Raw genomic sequence first — 10,083 nt, 5'->3', positions numbered from 1 at the left:
AAATTTACTAAGTCAGCAAAGTTGCGCAAGTTAGCCAATCGCTGTCTTTTTTACAAAACCGTTTTTTTTTTCCAAAACTGCAACGTTTATGTGATGTAAACTTTGTCTTGATAGAAACCTTCGGCTAGCTTATCTCTCGGTGATCTCGACTTGCCATAGAAAAGACTGGGAAACTGTAACGTGCGGTGACCCCTAATGAACTAAGCGAATATAAAACTTTAAAATTGAGGGGTAATGTCAAAATAGCTTAGCAACGTTTGCAAGTGAAAATCAAATTTAAAACTTTTTTTTATTAAGCTACAAAATTCATTTTAAGTAAAGATTAAATAGCTTTGAAATAAATTAAGACGTTTTATAAGTTATTTAATAAATTAAAAAAACACCTTAATGTTGCATTTCGTAAATCAGGCCTTGATTTAAAAGATGTAAAATATCGAGTACTTTGGTTTCTACAACATCGAAAGACTGATTTCATGAGTACATGTAAACAAACAGTGTGAGCATTAGATGCAATGTGTGCATCAATTTTGCAGTAAATCCACGTACGTTTTCATAGACTGATAGTCTTTGCATCAATAAGTGCCACTTTTTTAGCTTTTGTTGTAAATTTCGCTGACTGGTTTTGTTTTGGCAGAGTATAAAATCTGACTTGCCGTCATGTGTATCATTGGACTAACATCATCGTATCCAAGATCCATGCTCTGGAAACACTTAAAACTTTTCTGCGTAAATGGAAACCCATGTTTCTGATTTTTTGTTGATGGTGACGCTATTAAACAATTTGACTTTGTAATCAAATATTCGTTTTATCTCGTCCATATACTAAGTAATGATCTACTGGGCATAAATTTATTTTCACGAAATATTTCAGTTTTTGGGAGTTGATCCTATGCAGTTACTCTGACAAACCGGAAGTGAAACAGTGGACCAGGACAAGAAATATTAAAGACCTGAATGACCTGATACTTTATATACATGATATACTTTTATGTTTTGCATCAAATAAAATAACTTTGTGTGTGTTATTATTATATTTCCATATAAAATATGGAAGAAAAATATCATGAAATGACATCCATGTGAATTATTTACGCAAAAACATGAAAGACTTGAAAATTTAAATTGACCTAAAAATTTCAGCTGACCTGAAATTTTATAAAGTAAGTAAGTACATGTAAGTAAGTAATTTATTATAGTGGTATGTGTTATAACAAATTACAAATATGTAATACAAAATAATGAAACACCCGGCCCATTGGGCCTATATATCACTGCAAATGCAATTTTAACATAAGTGCACATATTACGGAATGCGTTTTTTATACAGTAATGATTGTCTGTAAAGGTAAGTTAGATTCAAGTAAATATTTAGAGGTTTGTCTAAAATTTTGTCTTTTATATAAATGATACGTTCCTATGTTCTGCGTAAAATTAGATGACTATGTGTGGGGTTTTATCATATTTCCATGTGACCTGAAACTAAGCTGGGTTTCATCGGTAGACATATATATATTATTATACTTTAATGTTAAATACTGAAATCTGATTGTTTCAGACGCAGTTAATAATTACCATTAGCGTTACCTCAACGCGTATCACAACGAATTGTTACATGCGCGTAAATTATGCACGTATGGTTCGCCGTAAAACTCACAACATTTCTATATAAGCAGTAAAATTTTCTCTAAAATTTTCTCTAAAACGCGTAGCGTCGGTTGACAATGGGGTGTCAGTTTCAACTGTTACCCTCCCAAACAGGCACTATTGAAATAATGGTAACACAAGAGGCCCAGGGGCCACATCGCTCACCTGAGCAACAATTGCCTTGATTCTGATCAAATTAGCAGTACAGTATCAAAATATGTCTTGAACTACATGTAAGTACAGTAGATCTTCCTAAAAAAAAATTGAAAATCTGCCAATTTTTATCCACCTCTTTTTTTGGTAAATACCGAGCCCCTTTTGTTGTTGTACCTGTATGAAGATTTTTCTCTATTCCTATATACCCCCCCCCCCACTTCGTGGCCCCACTTTTCTCTAAGGTATCGTGGTTTCATCAAACTTAAATCTGCATAACCTGTGCTTTCACAATAAGTACTGAGTTTCCAAGATTATTCTTAAAGATTTTCTCTATATATTCCTATGTAAAAATTCAAAGCGCCATCACGGCCCCGCCCTACCACTAGGGACTGTGATTTTGCAAACTTGAATTTACACTACCCGAGGATGCCTCTACACAAGTTTAAGCTTTTCTGGCCAAATAGTCTTTGAAAAAAAGATTTTTAAAGATTTTCTCTATATATTCCTAAGTAAAAACCCATCCCCCATTGTGGCCTCACCCTACCCCTGGACTATTATTCAAACAAACTTGAATCTATACGATCTGGGGATTTTTCCACTAAAATTTGGGCTTTCCTGGCCTTATAGTTTTGAGAAGAAGATTTTTAAAGATTTTCTCTATATATAAAAATGTATCCCCCATTGTGTCCCCGCCCTACCCCAGGGACCATTTGAACAAACTTGAATCTACATTATCTGAGGATGGTTACACGCCAATCTGAACTTTCTTGGCAAAATAGTTTTTTAAAGAATTTTTTAAAGATTTTCTCTATATATTCCTGTATAAAAATTTATCCCCAAATTAAGGCCCCACCCTACCCCCGGGGACCATGATTTTAACAAACTTGAATCTACACTATCTGAGGATGCTTCCACTCAAATTTGAGCTTTCCTGGCCTAATAGTTTTTGAAAAAAAGATTTTTAAAGATTTTCTTTATATATTCCTATGTAAAACTTGATCCCCCAATTGTGGCCCCACCCTAACCCTGGGGACCATGATTTGGATAAACTTGAATCTACACTATCTGAGGATGCTTCCACTCAAATTTGAGCTTTCCTGGCCTAATAGTTTTTAGAAGAAGATTTTCTCTATATATTCCTATGTAAAACTTGATCCCCCCCCATTGTGACCCCACCCTACCCCCAGGGACCATTTGAACAAACTTGAATCTACACTACCTGAGGATGCTCCCATTTTAATTTAATCTTTTCTGGCCTGATAGTTTTTGGGAAGAAGATTTTGAAAGATTTTCTCTATATATTCCTATGAAAAACTTGATCCCCCAATTGTGGCCCCTTCCTACCCCCGGGGGCCATGATTTGAACAAACTTGAATCTGCACTACCTGAGGATGCCTCCACACAAGTTTAAGATTTTCAGTCCGAATAGTTTTTGAGAAGAAGATTTTTGAAAAATACCAACAAATTTTCAATAATTCTCAATTATCTCCCCTTTAAAGAGGGTGTGGCCCTTTATTTGAAGAAACTTGAATCCCCTTCACCTAGTGGTGCTTTGTGCCAAATTTGGTTGAAATCTGCCCAGTGGTTCTTGAGAAGAAGATGAAAATGTTAAAAGTTTACAACAACGACGACGACGACAACGACGACAACGACGACAACGACCAAATTGTGATCAGAAAAGCTCACTTGAGCCTTTGGCTCAGGTGAGCTCAAAAGTGATGAGAACAATTAAATATTTGTTTTTAATTCAAATTGAAACAAATAACAACAGTATTCCACAAGCACATGTATAATGGGCAACTGAAATTGAATTGTAGAAATATATATATCAAATTACCCTTTATTATATTACTTGATATATTTTGAAACACTAATAATGATTTATCCTGTATCGGTAGAAAATGTAAAAGCCGAACTGTCATTGTATTCTTGGAAATCACGATTAGTACTGTGAAATCATTAGATTTCGTGGTGGCTCGATTTTCGTGGAGTTCGTGGGTACCATGAATTGACATCATCCACGAATTAATAATGGTAATAAAGTAACATTTCCTTTTGTAGATACAAGAGAATACACGAAATTACGTCTCCACGAACCTCGTAAATTAATTTAAAAACAATCCAAAATTGGCCCCCACGAAATTTAATGATTCCACAGTAATTGGGACAAAAAATACTGGGAGTATAAAGCACCTTGCAACGTTTTGAAAATTGGGGGTTTTTTAATGTTCGTGTCATTATCATCCTTTACTGTTCACTATAATTAATTGTACGAATTGTTTATTAGTCAACGGCTATAAATCTCACAGACAAATGCAAGACAATAGATACCAAGTCATTTTTGTTTACCTGGCCATTCCACTGTATACAGAAAATTATTGAGACTTTCGATTTCGCTATATACTGCTGCATGGTCTTGTATGTGAGTTTGGCATGAAGTACATGTATTTGGAGGATTGGCATGGAGACCTTTCTAGGTTTGAGTCGTATGGAATCATTGGTAAACAACTAAAATGGTTTAGGAGTTATCCAAGTTTTAGAATTTTTATAGTTTTACACCGTGATAAAATGTCCAGTTTTAAATGTTATATACTAGGTCTGTTTAAGGACTTCTTTTACGAAAAATCATGAATATACTTATTCGTAAAATTTATCACAAAATGAAACCTGGTTATCTTATGGGTATGTATTTCAGAATAAAGGTGTACTTGAATCTAATTAGGTAACCAGACCATTTTAAAATTTTAGCGTTCCTATAAGTGTAGACAATTACACAATAAAATGCTTTCTTTGGTGATTCATTCGGGGTATGAAGGTAGCGACATCGCTGAAAAAAATACATAATCCGCGTTAGCGGGTTATGTAAATTTTTTCTGCAATGATCGCTACCTTCATAACCCGCATGAATCATAAAAAAACCCACAACATTTTATTGCTTATATTACATTGTTATATCTTTCTTTTATTTAATTAATCGATTATGAAAAGTAAGTTAAATACACTAAATTACTGTTAATGTACATAAGTACGTTGGCTAAAAGAAATAGCCAAATCGTTTCCTGTGAGACTTTGAGTTTGACATCATCATGATTCAGTAGTCTGTGATTTTTCTTGGTCGCTGTAGGTTTCGACAAATCGATAAAGAGGGTGTGTCAATTTTTAGTCCTGTCAGTTTCAGCCGCTGTAGATTTCAACCAATCGATAAACAGGGCGTGTAGATTTCAGTCTGGCTGTTTCTATAGAGCTATGAATAAACTATAAGTTTCCGTAAGAAATAGAAGGAATGATATTTGGTAGATGTAAATATTATTCTTATAAATCATCTTTCTTACCAATAGCCATTGATATATGGAACGCAATTCCCCTTGAAGCTAGAACTTCTACATCTTATGTACGTTAAAGTAAAGTATCCCCCATTCAAAAAATCCACGACCATCTCATTTTTCTTTTGAAGGGCGCTACTGGAATGTTATTTACACAAGATTAAGACATAATTAGTCAGGGCTGACTAATTAAGTCACGATGAAACTTCAAATGCGCTTGCGTAAATTGGAATTCTGGGAAGGAATTACTAAATAATCCGTGCAAGAGAAATTCGAAGATGTTATAAAACTGCGCATCGTCGCATTGGAAGAATGTCCACGGGCATCGTGTGAGGCCACCGTTAGAAATCCGCATATTAATCTTCCCGACTCTTAGTTTATAGATTGGAGAGGGAAAATATGGGCAGTAGTTTAATTGCGACCAGACAATGACATTTGGAGAGCATGACAGCTGCGCATGCACAGTTGCTGTTGCTTACTTTAAAATAAGCGAGTGCAGTCGTACATTGTATACATGTAGAACGCAACACGCGTGTCTCCTCATATACAGTCATAAAAAATAAATAAGCAAATATTAATGTACACCCGAAAATTATTACTGACCAGTAAACTATGTATATCTTGTAATTTTAAGACTGTGTATTCACTTATAACCTAAAATCAATATATTCCACTGAGTGGCTTCCTTAGCTTTTTAAAAAGCAAACCTTGTTGTAGCATATAATAATAGCTGGCGTTCTTCCTTGAATAGGTGAAAGGTAACATTGGGCGAATCTATTGATCAAAAACTAGTTCGAGTTTAGGTTTATGGTTTGATAATAGTTTCATATCTGTTTGAAACCAGTTGGGTGGTTTGATAGTTTAGCACTAAATGGAAAGTTAGTTTAGAAAAATGGCTGTCATTGCACTCGCATACCTACTGGATTTATTCTTGGAATTTAAAGAAGATAAATTTTGAACTCATCTGCATTTGCATGAAAGTCTTTATTAAACAGTGCTGACAATATTTTTCCTGGCAATACCCACATATTAGGTTATTCTGCGAACCCATTGCAAAATTGACTTTTAACACCATATCAATATTTTGGAAAAGTGAATGCTTCTATGAAAAACTATATTAATATTCATTATTCTACATGTACATGTATATCAATAGAGATCATTTGATTCACTCAGGGCATTTGAAACAAGTTAAAAATGACACTGGTTTCAAGTGAAATATCCACTAGTAACGTGGTCTTAGCTCTAAAGTCAGGCACATCTTGTTGATTTCAAAGAGCCGTAGTTGAATGGCCAGCGATGAAATAAAGAGGCAAACTTATTACATGCATTACAATGTGTACTAAAATAAAATGTTATGAGCAGATATTTCAATAAATTAATTTTTTTTCATCAACCACTTTGAAAGGTTTTCCTTTGCCTGTTGTAAATTGCAAAGGGTAATTTCTCAGTATTAGTATTAATAGAATAGTTCTCTTACACATTTATTTATTATTTTGGTCAGTACTATATATGTACTACCATAGATCCTTTGAAACACATATGTTTAACGTTAGAACGATACCCATATGCTTCGCTGAGTTCATTCTTCGACACATGTGCCACACTTGAGTATCAACAACTCTCTTTTCGCCATCTTGAAAGGATTTAAAATCCCCGAAACCGCACTCGAGGGTCGCTTTAGGTTTCCTGGAAACTTGTTTCAGTTTAAAACCAATGAAAACAAAAACTAGTTTTAGTTTAAAACTAGTTCAAAACCAGTTTTGCAAATAAATGAAAAGTTTGCAAAACCGAATTTAAACCTAAACTAGTTTTTGGTCAATAAATTCGCCCAAAATGAGTGCCACCTTGGACACATGGATTTGTGAACGACACGTTTTTATAGGTTGGAAAGTAGGACTGATGTAGATGTATAGTACTGGACGTCACGTGATATGTCCAGTAAAGGAAAGGAAGGGTAGACCAGGATTAGAGTAGGTTGCGTTTTACAAAAGAACTTAAGACTTACGACCAAATTAATGAATGCTAATTAATAATAACTTAATCAATGATTTATTCTTATGGCTGGAAAATATAATTATGAGAATTGATATAATTTTTAAACAAATGGTTTTATGTCATTTTTTTCTTTAAAGGTTTAAGAGACTGTAAATATTTACGACTTTATCGAAAGTTCTTTTGTAAAACTCAGCCGCCTGTAGAGATATTGAGGGGAACAATGTAATACAATGTCAAACTCAGTTTCACTTCGTTACGATCGACCTGGGGTGTACAATTAAGCTCAGATTAAGGAGGGAAGGAGGTAAATAATAAATCAATCTAAGGTACTTGTTGTTTTTATTACTAATTAAGACCTAAAAAATGAAACAAGAGGAAAATTAAATCAAAATTTAGTTAAATCATGTTTGTGTCCATTTGTGATTTTATCCCCTTGGTTTTTTTTTCAGGAGACCCTAATGGTCCAGTGTCATCTGGGAAAGTTTAAATCATCCGAACAAAGTTTTTGGCAAAGGGCAAAAAAATGTGTTGAATCTGACAAGACATGGTACGACAATTCTTCTCTTGGGAAAATGCTTTGTATTCGAATTCGTTTATGTCAAATTGTAGTTCCTAAGCTAATCTTAAAGAAACCTAGACACGATTTAAGATCAAAATTTATTTTTTTATTTTTTATGTATAAAATAGTTTACTTACGCTGTTTGAATAATTCACCAAAATTTGAATATTAGAATTCAAGCTATAAGAGAGATGCAGATGTAAGAATTCATTGCTACACCATCTTCGCTAGCCAAGGGTTTCTGATCTGGACTGCTCCTCACACGAGGAAACCCTTGGCTATCGAAGGTGACGTTACACTAACCACTGCATTAGAGCTACAAGTATATCAACATTAGATCAGCAGGGAATGGAGGCAACGCATATTATGAGTGTGAGTGGGCATAAAATTGAAACATCAATCAAGTCATAGAATTCCAAATGGAGCGATCAGAAAAAGCGTGAAATGCCGGACATTCTAGGTCATAAATTCTCCTAAAACTGTACGAAGGATGTTTGGCATTCTTTGATGTCCAGAATCTGTTAGAAATCTTAATTTTTTACTCAAAATAGTATACTCAGGTCTCATTACCAGTTACTAAATGATCAAATGTCTTTTTGGTATGTTTTGGATACAATTTTAATAATTTCTTTGAATTTTTCAGGCACGTAGCATCAGGGGGGGGGGGGGGGGGGGGGGCAGGGGGGCCTGCCCCCCCCCCCCCCCCCACTTTTTCTCGCAGCAACAAATTTTTTAAAATTTACATGTAAAGAAATGAATTATAATGGAATTGCCCCCCCCCCACTTTTTTGGAAGTAAGTATAAAAATTGATATGAAGATAAGGAAATGAGGAGTCAAATTGAAGTTACCTCCCCCCCCCCTCCCCCCCCCCCCCCCCACGGATTAGGAATTTCATGATTTGCAGGGAGAAAAATTTTGGTAGGGATGAATTATATTTTATTGGAAGCATAGTTTAGTGTACCCCCCACCCCGGATTAGGATTTTGAAGATTTTTGGAAACTTTTTTTTTTTGATTGTCAAGATTTTTTGGATGGGTCTGCCCCCCCCCCCCCCCAACTTTCAAAAACGATGCTACGTGCCTGTTTTAACTCGAACTCTCTTTTATTCGTCGCTAAGCAAATGAGGTATCCACCTAGCGTTTATCTTTCTAAGCTTTAGATTTTTTCAAAATTACCATTCCCAAATCAAAACCCCAATGTGGCCCAAACCTAACCTGATGACCATGATTTGAACAAACTTGAATCTACACAACCAGGGGATGCTTCCACTAAAGGTAGTGGGGTTTTTTTTGGGGGGGGCTGATTGGTTTTTTAGTAGAAAAATTTCAAATGTTTTTCTCTATATATTCCTACGTAAAATTCAACCCCAAGTATGGCACCATCCTACCCCCGGGGATCATTATTTAAAGAAATTTGAATCTAAACTTCCTGAGGATGCTTCCACACAATTTTCAGATTTCCTGGCCAAATGGTTATTTGATAAGAAAAGTTTTGAGAAATACCAATAATTTCCAATAATTCTTAATTACCCCCCCCCCCTCTTGAAAGAGGGCATGACTTTTCATTTGAACAAACTAATTCCGTTTACCTAATGATGCTTTGTGCAAAGTTAGGCAAAGATGAAGTCGAAACTGTAACAAGAGTCACAGGGGCCACATCGCTCATCCGAGCAACAATAACTATAACTGAACAGAAAAGCTTTATTCCTACTTTAGAGCATCAAATATCTAAACAAATCGGTAGCGTATAGATGTTTAAGTTTTTATCCACATTTATTTACGGTGGATCGCTACATTGTCACATGTCCCACATCCGTTTGAAACGCCATTTTGTTCCGGATCGATAAAATTCGTTCGTGGTACAAAATAGCTAGACACCGTTTAATGAAACTCTTATTAGGTGGCAGAGGTTAGTTTGTTCTATAGGAAATATTTAGCAGATAGTGTTCATATATGTAATCTAATATTTCAGTGGATTTTATAATTTTTCAAAAATTGGTTTGCATGCACGGGTCACATGGTCCTAACTCTTGAGAATTTTAAAACATTCCAGAATAAAACAAATACAACTTACGTATCATATTAGCACTATATAGAATAGCCAAGGATGACCTAAAACAATTTCTGAAAAATTGCCCTTTTTACGGATTTTCACAGGTCCAGCAATGCGCCCCAGTCATGAGCAACATAGGATTTGCAGGTTAATGTCTACCAATGCAAATAATGTTATCACCAATTAATGTGGGAGTTAATCATCTTCTTTTTGATTGACATTTCGTGTTCTGAACCCACCCTCTTTTTCAAGCAACAAAACCGAAAGTGAAAATTTTGGCAACAGTTTCACACTTTCATTCCATATCTAAAAGTGCTACCAGTACTAAATTGTTATATATAAATGCTCCTC

The sequence above is a fragment of the Magallana gigas genome, chromosome 5 (assembly GCF_963853765.1).
Source record: "Magallana gigas chromosome 5, xbMagGiga1.1, whole genome shotgun sequence".
Taxonomy (NCBI): Eukaryota; Metazoa; Mollusca; class Bivalvia; order Ostreida; family Ostreidae; genus Magallana; species Magallana gigas.
The sequence above is the reverse complement of the archived record's forward strand: the minus strand, read 5'-3'. Positions refer to the sequence as shown.